This window comes from Hemitrygon akajei, unplaced genomic scaffold (genome assembly GCF_048418815.1).
Source record: "Hemitrygon akajei unplaced genomic scaffold, sHemAka1.3 Scf000092, whole genome shotgun sequence".
NCBI classification, from domain to species: domain Eukaryota; kingdom Metazoa; phylum Chordata; class Chondrichthyes; order Myliobatiformes; family Dasyatidae; genus Hemitrygon; species Hemitrygon akajei.
The window spans coordinates 1,949,530-1,964,057 of NW_027331978.1; the positions used below are offsets into that span (position 1 = coordinate 1,949,530).

Below are 14,528 nucleotides of genomic sequence, written 5' to 3' on the forward strand. Positions count from 1 at the left end.
TGCCAGTTTACCGGGAGAAACCTAAGGATTGGAAAGGGCCTATCAAGGTACTCCATCGGAATCACCTGCTGCCGCTGGGTCAAGCGGTGCAGGTGGATACGGAGCCAGAGTGGGAGGTTACGCCCAGTGCAAGGACTCTGCGAGGGTGCAGAGAAAGGGAAGAGCCCGCTGCTGAAGAGCGGGGACGGGTCCCTCGCCCGGAAATGGCTACCGATTCAGTTCAGTGCACTAAACTGACTGAACTTGATAAGTTTGCGCCTTTTGTTTTGTTCCTTGTATATATATATATATATATATATATATATATATATATATATATATTGTATTGCCTAATACTCTTTTAATTTTAGTAAACTCTTTAAAGTGTATTTCATACCGGTATTTGTTGTGGGTTTGATACTGTTGGCGGGCGTGAGGCATAAACTCGATTCTCACAGCACCTGCGTGTACGGGTGAGTGGCTGGTTCTCCGTTTCCCCTAGATATATACCAGCCTTTTGGGTAAGTGTTACATACTCTCCATCCATAAAACTAAACAATTAATTCAATTAGTAGAGCTATTTTCAAAAGATAGAAACATCACCTTTGGACTTGATAAGTGCAGAACATACAACAGATTTTGTAGTAGCATTAAGAAGGCCACTCATGCAAGTAGCACTGATGAAAATAATCAAACATTCCCATGTTAGACTGCTAGAGCTGGAATCCACAACTAAACAACTAAACAGCGACAGGTTATCGATGCAATACTCCTCAGACAGGATGAAGAGGTCAATACTCCCCAATGCCATTAGGCTTTACAATTCTACCGCCAGGACTTAAGAACTTTTTAAAGCTATTATTAATGCTTTTTGAGATGGTGATTTAGATGCATATCATATTTTTTTTTACTGAGTTAAGTATTGTATGTAATTAGTTTTGCTACAACAAGTATATGGGACATTGGAAAAAAGTTGAATTTCCCCATGGGGATGAATAAAGTATCTATCTATCTATCTATCTATCTATCTATCTATCTATCTATCTATCTATCTATCTATCTATCTATCTATCTATCTATCTATCTATCTATCTATCTATCTATCTTAAATCATGCAGCAAACAACATCGTTTTAAGGCGGTTAAAATCTCTATTGCTACACTATTGATAATCAATGCCGACGAATGTTGGATGGTAGTCTCCAGTCGCCAGAGCATTTCCCCTTTAAAGAAAGCAGAAAGCGGAAGCTGTGCTGGATTAAAAGTTCATTTCCGGAGAAGAGGTTTCTTACTTGGAAGCTATTTTGCTGACAGATATACCGTTTCTGGAAAATATAATCGAAGTTTGCAGAGGATGATTGTTGTTCAGCGGGATATTCCGGATTGTTGTGTTCTTCTGCTTTCGGGAGACCTGGATATCCCCGTCACTCTAGATGCAGTTTTACAGATCGCTGACATCACATTTACTATCAAGATGGGACTGATGAATATTTCAAAGGCAGAGGAGTAGGAGCATGCTTCATTATCCACTCCTGGTGGTGTACAAACATGGCAGTTCTGTTCCAGTCCTGCTCTCTGAACCTGGAAGATCTCGGGAACAACTATACTCCACTTTATCTCTCATGGGAGTTTTCAGCCATCATCTTGGTGGCGGGGTATAGCCCACCACAGGTCCGAGTCCAACAGTCTCTATTGAGCGGGGCGACAGACATCAATAAACAGCACACCCTGATGTTTTCCCCGTCGTCTTGGGGAATTTTAACCGAGCCAGCGTGAAAAAGTCTTTAAATAGTTAGTAACAACATATCACTTGTGGAACCAGAGGAGTAACACGTAGCACCACTGTGATGCTACAATCATCTCACTTACTGTGCCATCCTGCACCTGCAATTTAGAAAGTCTGATCTATGGATAGATATTGAAGACCACAGCAACAGTAGCGGAGCCCAATAAGGTGTAGATACAGAAGACACAGGAGCACTTACAAAACAACTTTGAGTCCATAGACCAGACTGTTCAGCGTTTTTATTCAAATCTGAATGAATACTCCCCAGTTATCACTGACTCTAAAAACCTGTGTGGATGTGTCTATGCCTACCAGAATATATTATACATAGCTGAATCAAAATCCGTACATGAACCAAGAGATTTGTAATCGTCTGAGGAAGGACAATATCGGTGCATTAAAGTCTGGTGATCCAGGACTGTGCAAGAAGGCCAGATATGACATATGGAGGATTATCTCAAGAGCAAAATAACCATTCTGATTGAGGTTGGAGGCGTAGTTGGATGCACGTCAGCTCTGGCAGTGCTTGCAGGCCATTACTTCCCACAAAGCGCAAACACAATGAATTGCGGAGATGTTTCGCTCCAAGTGGGGATTAACACCTTTTATGCACACATTGAAAAGGAGAATACAACTACTGCAATGAGAGTCTCTGCAGCATCCACTGACCCTGGGATCTCTGACTCGGTAGCCGATTTCGGAAGGTCTTTCAATATGTTAAGTGCTTGCAAGGGGGCAGCCCCGATGCCGTACCTGGTAGGGCTCTGAAATTCTGTGTCAACTAACTGTCGTGTGTATTCAATGGTATTTTCAACTTCTCATTGCTCTGATTGTAAGTTTCCACCTGCTTTATTAGGGAGAAGTCATACCAATTCCCAAGAAGAACAGGGTGAGATGCCTTAATGACTATCGTCCCGCAGCACTCAGTTCCACAATGAAGGACTTTGAGAGGTTGACTATGGCTTGAATCAACCCCTGCCTCAGCAAGGACATAGACCCAATGTAATTTGCATATCACCACTATTTGTCTACAGCGGATGCGATCTTATTGGCTCTTCCCACGGCCATGGATCACCTGGAGAATAATAATACTTATGTCAGACATAACAAAATCTTTTGAACAGGTATGATCTAAAAGCTCCAAAACCTGGGCCACTGAACCTTCCACTGTAAATGAATCATTGACTTCCTCACCAGAAGATCACTGTCTGTGTGGAATGGAAACAATATCTCCACTGCGCTGATAATCAAGAATGGCGCAACTTAATGATGTGTGCTTATCCCACTGTTCTTTTCTCTCTGCATCCATGATTGTGTGGCTAGACACAGTTCAAGTGCTGTCTAGCCACACTATTATTGTCAGAGTTTCAGATGGTGATGAAAGTGCGTAGAGGAGCGAAACATTTCAGTTTGTTGAGTGGTGTTGCAGCAACAATGTTGTACACAATGTCAGTAGGACAAGGGAATTGATATTGGACTTCACAAAGATTAAGATGAGGGGGCACACACCTGTCCTCAAAAAGGTGTCAAGATCTCTGAGCATCCTACCTGATCCCAACATTGTCTACCTTCAGATCGTTCATCTTCCAAAGAACCTTCTCTCTAGTAATGGTAACTTCAGACACTCATGACCCCTGAGTACCTGGAACTTCCACCGTACTGCTAACGTCTTCCACATGAAGATTGATGCAAAATACTTATTCGGATCGTCCACCATTTCCTTGTCCCACATTAGTACATCTTCAGCATGGTTTTCCAGCGGTCCAATATCTATTCTTCCTTCTCTTTTATGCATCTGAAGAAAATTCTGGAAACTTCTTTTTAGATAGATAGATAGATAGATAGATAGATAGATAGATAGATAGATACTTTATTCATCCCCATGGGGAAATTCAACCTTTTTTCCTATGTCCCATACACTTGTAGTAGCAAAACTAATTACATACAATACTTAACTCAGTAAAAAAAATATGATATGCATCTAAATCACCATCTCAAAAAGCATTAATAATAGCTTTAAAAAGTTCTTAATTCCTGGCGGTAGAATTGTAAAGCCTAATGGCATTGGGGAGTATTGACCTCTTCATCCTGTCTGAGGAGCATTGCATCGATAGTAACCTGTCGCTGAAACTGCTTCTCTGTCTCTGGATGGTGCTATGTAGAGGATGTTCAGGGTTTTACATAATTGACCGTAGCCTACTCAGCGCCCTTCGCTCAGCTACCGATGTTAAACTCTCCATTACTTTGCCCACGACAGAGCCCGCCTTCCTTACCAGCTTATTAAGACGTGAGGCGTCCCTCTTCTTAATGCTTCCTCCCCAACACGCCACCACAAAGAACAGGGCGCTCTCCACAACTGACCTATAGAACATCTTCAGCATCTCACTACAGACAATTATATAATTATAATTATATAATTGTCTAGCTTACTGTCATATTCCATCTTTAACTTCATGATTTTAGTTGATATTTATTGATATTTAAAAGCTTCCTCTAATTTCCCATGGGTTTTTGTTCTGTTATGTTCACAATCTTTGGGATTGACTTCTTTTGTTAGCCACGGTTGTGTCTTCTTGTTTTTGGAACACTTCTTCCTCCTTGGGACGGATATATCATGTGCCTTCTGAATTGCTTCCAGAAATTCCAGCCATTGCTGCTCTGCCGTCATTCCTGCCAGTGTTATTTTCCAATCAATTCTGCACAACTCCTATCTCATGCCTCTATAATTTACTTTACTCCACTGTAATATTGATATATCTGACATCAACTTCTCCTTCTCAAATTTCAGGGTGAAGGCCATCATATTATGGTCACTTACCCTGATAGTTTTTATTTTGCCTTATGCTCTCTAATCATTTCCAGTTAATTGCGTAATACGCAATCCAAAATAGCTGATCCACTAGTGGTCTCAACCCTCTTGGAATCCCACAACATCCTGACTATCCAATTCTACCTGCAAATTGAAATCCCCCATGACAATTGTAACATTGTCCTTTTGGCATGCATTTTCTATCTCCCGTTGTAACTTGTCGATCACATCCTTTTACTGTTTGGGGGTCTGTATATAACTACCATCAGGGTCTTTTTACATCTTCAAAGCCCGATGCTCCAAAGAGGCACATCCATCTGTTAGGAACCGCATCACTCATGCCATGCCCAATTCTTATTGCTACATTTGGGGCGGACGTACTGGAGCTTGAAGACATTCACACAAGGAACCACTTTTTCCCCTGTGCCATCAGCAGAATACAATGCAACCGATGGATGAATATGAAATATATAAGTATTGTCGATATCAACAAACAATGAAAATACCTCATACTGCAATAAAGGGAAATGTTTAATTGGAATTTACTTCAATGCTTAAGAAAATCTGCGATGCAATGGTCAAAATGCAGCAAAGTGATAAACGCTTTCGCTATACCTATATTAATATTCTTTTGGTGCAATATGTTGGCCTGTTACCGATCTGGAAAACTTACAAAGAAAAAAAGAGGGACTGAATGAAAAGTTTTAGGAACACATTATGTGCACTCGAACGCACTGAGGTTAAGCAATAGCCTATAACTTTCCTTTGGACTTGGAGGCAATTTGATGCGGCAGGGCTGAGGCCGAGAGCCAGGAGAATCCCGAAGTCCGATTGACTTGTGCACCAGGCCGAGTTGGAAATGTTGGGTACAGTTCCCCGGAGTATTGAAGCGACACAACCAGATGTTTGGAAGGCACTGGGTGCCGGGTTGAAATTGAAAAGTCGGGTACAGGACGATACCGGAGTCTACGCCCCCAGACCATATCGAAGTGAGTGAAGTGGTGCTTGGATGATGATTAAAGCTCTTGGCCAGACTGATAAACGTTAGAGTATCAGGGTCTGAGGCGAAAGAGAGGGGCGGTTCAACACTGAGGAGTCCAGTAGAACAGAGGGATCTAGGAATACAGATACAAAATTCCCTAAAAGTGGCGTCACATCTAGACAAGAGTAGTAAAGAGAGCTTTTGGTACATTGCCCTTTATAAATCAAAGTATTGAGTATAAGAGTTGGAATGTAATGGTGAGGTTGTATAAGACATTGGTGAGACCGAAATTGGAATATTGTGTGCAGTGTTGATCACCTAATTACAGGAAGGATATTAATAAGGTTGAACAAGTGCAGAGAAGGTTTACCAGGATGTTGCCGGGACTTGAGAAACTGAGCTACAGAGAATAGTTGACTAGTTTAGGAATTTATTCCCTGGAGCGTAGGAGAATGAGGGTAAATTTGATAGAGGTGTATAAAATTATGATGGGTATAGATGAGTGAATGCAAGCAGGCTTTTTCCACTAAGGCTAGGGGCGGAAAAATAAACAGAGGACATGGGTTAAGGGTGAAGGAGGAAAAGTTTAAAGGGAACATTGGGGAAGGTGCTTCTTCTCGCAGAGAGTGGTGGGAGTGAGGAATGAGCTGCCAGATGAAGTGGTAAATGCGGGCTCACTTTTAACATTAAAGAAAACTTGGACAGATACATGGATGAGACGTATATGGAGGAATATAGTCCAGGTTCAGGTCAGTGGGACTAGGCAGAAAAATGGTTTGGCACAGCCAAGAATGGCCAAAAGGCCTGTTTGGTGCTGTAATGTTCTATGGTTCTATGGTTCTAAAAAGATAACGAATGGAAGAGCATGTCCTTCCATGGAAGATATCGCCACGATTTGAGCAGACTAGATTTTGACAAGAACGGCTGGCTCTTAATTGAAGGTTTCATCCCAGAAACAGAAGGATTTCTTATGGCAACATGGGAACAGTTGGTTAGCACGAAAATATCTAAAATACAAAAAAAAAAGACCAACAAATTGAAGATGATAAATTCAGACAAAGACAAGAGATACAATCCAACACATTACAAGATCCTGCAGCATTGATTAATTACAGTGGAAAGCATCATTCATCAAAATATTGCTTCACAGTGCACATTCTTAAAAGACACAGTACCTTACTATAAATACAAACCTGATTCAGTTTTAGAATCAAAGTCCTGCAAATTGCACTATGGCTGATCCATCATTACAGAGAGGACAATGTATCCAGGATAAAAAGTCAAGAAGAACTTACTTACTGAATAGACATAACCATTCCAAACACACGTGACATACAGAAATCAATTGCTGAAAAACACCAGAAATCTGCTGAATAAGCAAAATAAACTGAAAGACTGTGCAGCACGCTGTCCCAATAGTAATATCTGCAACTGGTATCATCCCAAAGTCACTACATAATAACATTAAACAATTAGTTCTACAAAGAAATATTTATGTAAATCCACAGAAAGCAACAATGTTAAACACCACTAGAGTAGTCCGGAATTTCCTATCAATTGAGAGATGAGTGTGTTTGGCTTGCCTGCGCCTCAGGAAAAACCAGTTTGAGCCTAGAAAAAATAAATCATAACCTATTAATAAAGCAATTCTTACCCTGACGATGTAGTTCATAGTGCATTACAATGGGATAAAGTGCAAACTAGGAAATAAAAGACAAAATGAAGGTTCAATATAAAGGCTTTGCATTGGTGTTTAAAAGTGACAGCTTCAGTCTGCATCCTTTACACATTAGTAGCAAATATCCGAGTCTATGCGGTTTATATATATGTGTTTGTCTGTACCTCAGACATTTGCACAGTACAGTAGTTTTAGGTGAGGATCTCTGCAGTTTAGGAGCGTAGTTCAATTAAAATCTGACCTGCCAATGACCCTTTGGCCTTGTACCTTATTGTCTGCCTGCTCTGCATTTTCTCAGCAACTGAAACACTGTTTCCCTGAGCTATTCTATTCTCTTTTTCCTTGTACGGCCTCATTGCACCGATATGATGAAATGATGTATTTGCATCTCATGCAGAAAGGTTGTCTATTGTACCTCGGAGCATGTGCCAATAATATGGCAATTTACCGATTTATTGTTGTCAACAATACAGCGCCTCACAGAGTGATCGTCACCAGTTGCCAACACTTCACTAAGCTCTCTGACAAATACGACGTCCATCACTGAGACGCTTCTGGTCTCTCCCATTCATGGAGATTCATCTCCACTTTTCCACCCCTCCTCCATCACTGAAATTGAAAACTATCAGCTTTCGTTCTTCTCATTCCGTTGGGTTATCATTACAAAACATCACTGTGACTCTCTCCACAGAGGCTGCCCGACCGGAGTATTTCCCGCATATTCTGCTCCTGTTTTGATGCAAGAGTAGTGGACACTTACCAAAATGCACAGTGTCCTGCTCTCCATATTTCCACAGCAGATGAACATTAACATCGTCTGATAATGATGCAAACAATGTGTTAAATAGTGTGAAATGTTGTTGTGTTGGATGTGCAGTCAGGATTGCAATAGGATATCAGGGGAATGTTCGCCTTCACATGTAACTAGATAGATAGATAGATAGATAGATACTTTATTCATCCCCATGGGGAAATTCAACTTTTTTCCAATGTCCCATACACTTGTAGCAAAACTAATTACATACAATACTTAACTCAGTAAAAAAATGATATGCATCACAATATCAGTATTGTATCTTTTCTAAGACATACATCGCTGTTAGTTCCGATGTCTGTGAACAGCATTTTATTTTATGTCCTAATATCCATGGATGCAATGAATCAATTCATGTAATCTCAAACACTGAATCTTGAAATGCAGTTATAATATTCTTTGTCAGTTGAGCTACTGAACTTTTTGACTATGTTCTCTGTTCCCATGAAAGACGTTCAACAGATACACAAGGAGACTCTGCGGGCACAGACTGAAACACTGAGAGTGAACACAATCCTGATGAGGGAGAAGGTGAAGGTTTTCCAGCTGGTTGATCGATACGCTGAGCTCACGGTCATTTCTACTGTTCAACATCGGAGTCTGGTGGAACATGAGCTACTGGCAAGAGGTAGAGTCCACGAGGAGTGGAGACAGAAGCATCTCAGTGGAGAGCTGGAAAAAATCGGGATAGATCACTTGTTCCAGAGCACCTTTTCCCAGATTAAATCCAAATCTGGGAGTTCTGCAGCATTGGTCGGAATCCCTGGGATTGAGAAAACAACAATGGTGCAAAAGATTGTTTATGACTGGGCCGCAGGGAAAATATATCAGCAATTCCAGTTTGTCTTCAGTTTCAGATTCCGGGATTTAAACACCATTAATTGTCGAATAAACCTGAGGGAACTGATTCTGTATCAGTATCCTTACTTTGGGAACATCCTGAGAGAGGTCTGGAAGAACCCAGAGGGATTGCTGTTTATATTCGATGGTTTGGATGAATTTAAGCACACAATTCATTTTGCTGACAATCGAAGAGACACAGAATGCCACCACCAGTGCTCAGATCCCGAGTGGTGGTGTGAAGTGTCTGACATTGTGTACAGTTTAATCCAGGGTAAGCTGCTCCCAGGGTGTTCAGTGCTGGTGACCAGCCGAACCACTGCATTACCCTTACTGGAAAAGGCAGAGATTAGTGTCTGGGCTGAAATCCTGGGATTGGTTGATGAAAAACGGAAGGAATATTTCATCAGACATTTTGAAGATCAGACAGTGGCAGCAGCTGTTTTCAAATATGTGAAGGAGAACGAGATCCTGTACACCATGAGCTACAACCCCTCCTACTGCTGGATCCTTGCTCTGGCACTGGGTCCCTTCTTCACACAAAGAGTCAGGGACCCGCAGCGATTTCCCAAGACCATCACCCAACTGTACTCCTACTATATTTACAACATCCTGAAAAACCACGGCCGTGAGATTGAGAACCCCCGTGATGTGTTACTCAGGGTTGGTCAGATGTCCTTCAGAGGAGTGTATGATAGGACGATTGTGTTTACAGATGGAGATTTGATCAAGAACAATCTTCAGCCTTCCCAGTTCATGTCCGGGTACTTGATGGAGCTATTGGAAGGAGGGGATGCTCCCCCGTGTGTGGTGTACACATTCCCACACCTCACTATCCAAGAGTTTGTAGCTGCAGTCGCACAATTCCTGAATCCACATCCCGGGGATATCCTGAAATTCCTCACTGAAGCCCAGAACACGACAGATGGGCGATTTGAGGTATTTCTCTGTTTTGTTGCTGGTCTCTCCTCCCCAATGACAGCTCGGGGCCTGGAGGAGTTTCTGGGTCCATTTCCTCATGAAACAACCTGCCAGGTGATTGACTGGGTGAAGGAGGAGGTTAAACGCCAGAGTGGAAACACGAGGAGTGAAGCTGGTAAAAAGAGCCTCCTGAACACATTGCACTACCTGTTTGAGTCTCAGAATCGCTGGCTGGCTCAGGCCGCACTGGGATCTGTGAAAACACTTTCATTCAGTGAAATGACACTGACTCCGATTGACTGCGCAGTCCTGTCTCATGTCATCGGAATCTGTGATACAATAAAACACCTTGACGTGGAGAACTGTCACATTCAGTGTGAAGGAATCCAGCGGCTGGGACCCGGGCTGCACAAGTGCCAGGAGTTGAGGTAACTTGATTTGTATCTCTGAACTATGAAACTGTTCCATTGTGCTGTTTCAATGTAAAACGATTTGGGTAAAACTGTAGGATATCAGGTAATAAAAGATTGTGTTAAATGACCAGGGTATAGGTCAGTAATTCCCAAGGACCGGAGGGTTCTGTGGTTCCTTGTGAAGGGATGTTGGAGACTTCATCAGATCAGTGGACAATGGCCATTGGTTTAATGGTAGTAAATCACAGGAATGGCCGTGTTTCTCACTGCCTGTGACACGTCCATTGACAATATTCCTTCTCACTGTTACTGATACCCAGACCGACACTGACTGCAGCAGTGGGTCTGAGATTCACTCCCCCTTCCCGGTGAGGGCCAAGAGACCGTCAGCAGACTGTCCCAGTGAGAAGGAAAGAAATATCATTGTGAAATTGTCCTCCCCTGCCCTTCCCCATGTGTGACTATCACCAACACTCACTACTAGATATTCAGACTCCATGGGCTCATCTCCCCTTCCAAATTTGGGTCTCAGTTCAGACACACCCCTCCCGTGCAATATTTTACTGGATCAACCTATCAAGTTGGACTCTTCCCCATTCTCCTTCCTCCTGTTGGATCTCTCTTCCCCATCCCCTTCCACCTGCATGTTCTGTCTTCCTATCCCTTTTCCTCAGGTGGTGCCTCTTCCACATCTCCTATCGGAATTATAATTTGTGAATTTATAATTCACAAATCCTCCTCACTGTGGGTATATCTCCCACATTTCTGCCCTGACCCTACCAATGCTCTCAAGTCAGTAACACTTCTTTTCACCGTCTGGGAGTGAGACAGAATGTGTGGAGTTTACAGGGTCACACCGACAGACTAAATTACTGACATTCGGTGAATACCCTGGAGCTGGTCAGTGAGGGACATTGACAGTGATGGGAACTCCAATCAGTGATTTACTGAAGATTTTAATGTTTCCTGAAATATCCGAGTGAGAGATGTTTTCTCAGACTCATGGTTTTTGAATCACTTTTTTCATCAATTTGTCTGTTTGGCTTTAGACTTGGGGCAAATAAACTGGGAGATTCTGGAGTGAAACTGGTGTCTGCAGCTCTGAGGAACCCAGAGTGTAAAATACAGCAACTGTGGTAAGTACCAGGCTGTCGGAGATTGTGTTTACCGTCACTGGGTGTCTGACACTGAACATTAATGTGATCAGTAATTGTGTTACTGAAAAACACTGGGGATTTGTACTGTCTCCGGTCTCTCTGTGTCATTCACCCTCACTCTCTCTCATCTCCAGGCTGAACCATGTTGGTCTCACAGATTCTGGTGCCGTGGATCTCGTCTCGACTCTCAGAACAAACCGATTACTGACGGAGCTGAACCTCAGTGAAAATGAACTGTGTGATTCAGGAGTGAAACTGGTGTCTGCGGCTCTGAGGAACCTGGAGTGTAAAATACAGACACTGGAGTAAGTACCAGACTGTTGGAGATTTTATTTACAGTCACTGGGTGTCTGACACTGAACATTAATGTGATCAATAATTGTGTTACTGATAAGCACTAGGGGTTTGTACCGTCTCCTGTGTCTCTGTGTTATTCACTGTTTACCTCCCTCATCTCCAGGTTGAGGGATGTCGGTCTCACAGATTCTGGTGCTGAGGATCTCGCCTCCGCTCTCAGTACAAACCCATCACTGACGGAGCTGGACCTGAGTGATAATAAACTGGGAGATTCAGGAGTGAAACTGGTGTCTGCGGCTCTGGGGAACCCGGAGTGTAAAATACAGAAACTGGAGGAAGTACCAGACTGAGGGAGATTGTGTTTACGGTCACCGGGTGTCTGACCCTGAACATTAATGGGATCAGTAATTGTGTTACTGATAAACACTGGGGATTTGTATCGACCCTGTCTCTCTGTCTTTCAATCCCACTCTCTCTCGTTATCTGCAGGCTGAGGAAGGTTGGCCTCACAGATTCTGGTGCCGAGCATCTTGTCTCCGCACTCAGTACAAACCCATCACTGACGGAGCTGAACCTGGGAATTAACTCCCTCACAGACCGATCTGCACCCGCTCTCTGTCGCCTCATATTGACCCTCCCAAATCTGGAGTGGATCCGGTGAGTGTTTGTGTTAACGTTCAATGTGATAAAATATCAGGGGTATTGGTCTGTGAGCATGTTGAAACATTATCCCCGTCCCCTGTTACTGACACTGATGTGTAAACTGTTTATTTCATCTCTGTTCTTCAATGTGTTTCAGACTGGTGGGGAATCGGTTCAGTGAGATCGGGGAGAAGGAACTAAGATCGGTGCAGGATCACAGACCTGGACTGATAGTGATCCTTTGAACATCTGAATGCGTGAACATCCCCACACTTATGGTGACATTTTCACCGATTCCCCAAGCTCCTCTTTAATGCCCGCACTCCAGGTTTGATTCCGAATGATTCTAACGGAACGGGCTCTAGTCTCGCGCTTTGTGACTTTTGAAGCTGTCCTGCAGTGACGTATTTCCTCCTCTTGTCCAATGCCGCTGATTCTGACGCATGACCAAGTTCGAGATCTCACACAAGTTAGGCTCTGCGGAATTGCACAGTCAGGAAGAGCCCAGTGGCCGGGTTCATTCTAGGACACGAGTATCCCGGGGTGGGATTATCCGGGGAGAGAATCCTTTTGTTTACTTTGCTGAGGACAGTACTTTCGGCTGTCTGGCCGATACAATGATGTTAAATTGACAAATACTTCGGTAGTGACCCTGGATCTACAGGGATCTCTGAATTGTGATTTTATAATCATCGGTTCCCCGATGCAGAGTGACGGTGAGAAACAGGACTGATGATTCAACATGTCATTCGGTGTCGCCGGTCAGTTAATTGTGTGTGACTGTGAGTGAGTCGGGAGCAGCTTATTTATTCCCGCACGTCAGCAGCTCACACATTGTACATTTGTTGATGAAATCAATAAACAGCTGTAACTTCCTGTCTTGTCGGACTTTAGAGGAGAAACAGTGACCTGGGGTTACTGCTGCCCCCCAGCACCCGGTGAACTGAAATAATGGGTCTGAGCTCCTCACACTGGTACAGCAGCGTCTCAGCTGAGGGATGTCAGTCTGGTGGCGTCTGGTCTTCAGGACCTCTTCACTCCTCATCCCCCAGTCAGTCTGACACACCACTTCCTCATACCCCAGAATCACGCACTCCCCTGACCCCTGCCTTCCTGCGTGCTCTCCTTGCCCCCGCAGACAAATACGACAAAAGATATTGGAAGCTCATACACTGTATGATATCTGACCTGCATCGACAAAGGTTGCGAACAAGACAGGGATGGGGAATCGAACAGAAGCAATCAACACGGAGTGAAGCTCCCTCTACACCGCCCATCTCATACTCCCAGTGTCTGACACTGACTAAGCTCCCCACGAAGGATCCCATTACACACTCCCAGGTCACACACATATTGAAGCTCCCTCCACGCCGTCCCAATACACACTCTCCGTGTCAGGCTCAGAGTGAAGTTCCCTCTGCATCTCCCAATCACGCACTCCCATTGTCAGACACAGAGTGGTTCATAAAACACAGTCCAATCACACATTCCCAGGGTCAAACACAGAGTGGACCTCTCACAACGGCATACCATCACACACTTCCGGGGTTAGGCAAAGGATTAAGCTACCCCCAACCTTTCAGAACGCACACTCCCAGTGTCAGACATAGTGTTAAGCTCCCAAAACACTGTCCCAACAAATAGTCCTGGAGTCAAGCACTGAGTGAAGATCCCTCCGCATCGTCCCATCATACACTCTGGGGCTCGGATACAGAGAGAATTCCCTCTACCCTGTCCCATCGCACACTCCCAGAGTCGGACTTTGAGAAAATCTCCCTCCAGACAGACCCATCATAAAATTCCTGTGTCAGACACAGAGAGTGGCAGCCTCCATGACATAGGAAGGGAAAGCAAAGAGGTCCTGAAAAGAAAATTTTTAAATCCAAGTCGAAAGCTGAGAAGCAGGACCTCCCAGTTGGTAATTTCTGGATTGGTGTCTATGCCACGGACTTGTGCAGAACTCTGTGAATGTTAATTTGCATGTGGAGTCAGTGGCGAGGAAGGTTCTAGAATGCAAGAGCAGGGATGCAATGTTGAGGCTTCACAAGGCACCTGAGAGGTCTCACCTTGAGGATTGTGTACAGTTTTCGGCTCCTCATCTTAGTAGAGATAAGCTTGTGTTGGAGAAGTTCAAGAGGAGGTTCATTAGGATAATTCCAGGAATGAAAGGTTTATCATACCAGGAACTTTTGATGGCTCTGGGTCTGCACT

General features: G+C 43.6%; 1 long non-coding RNA gene across 1 annotated transcript; it reads left to right on the top strand.

The window, feature by feature from the left end:
• The first annotated feature begins 12,066 nt into the window (after positions 1–12,066).
• LOC140722865 (uncharacterized) lies at positions 12,067–13,192 on the top strand. Its single transcript, XR_012097762.1, has 2 exons — positions 12,067–12,332; positions 12,475–13,192. It is a non-coding gene; the product is annotated as an uncharacterized lncRNA (long non-coding RNA).
• Positions 13,193–14,528: the final 1,336 nt, after the last annotated feature.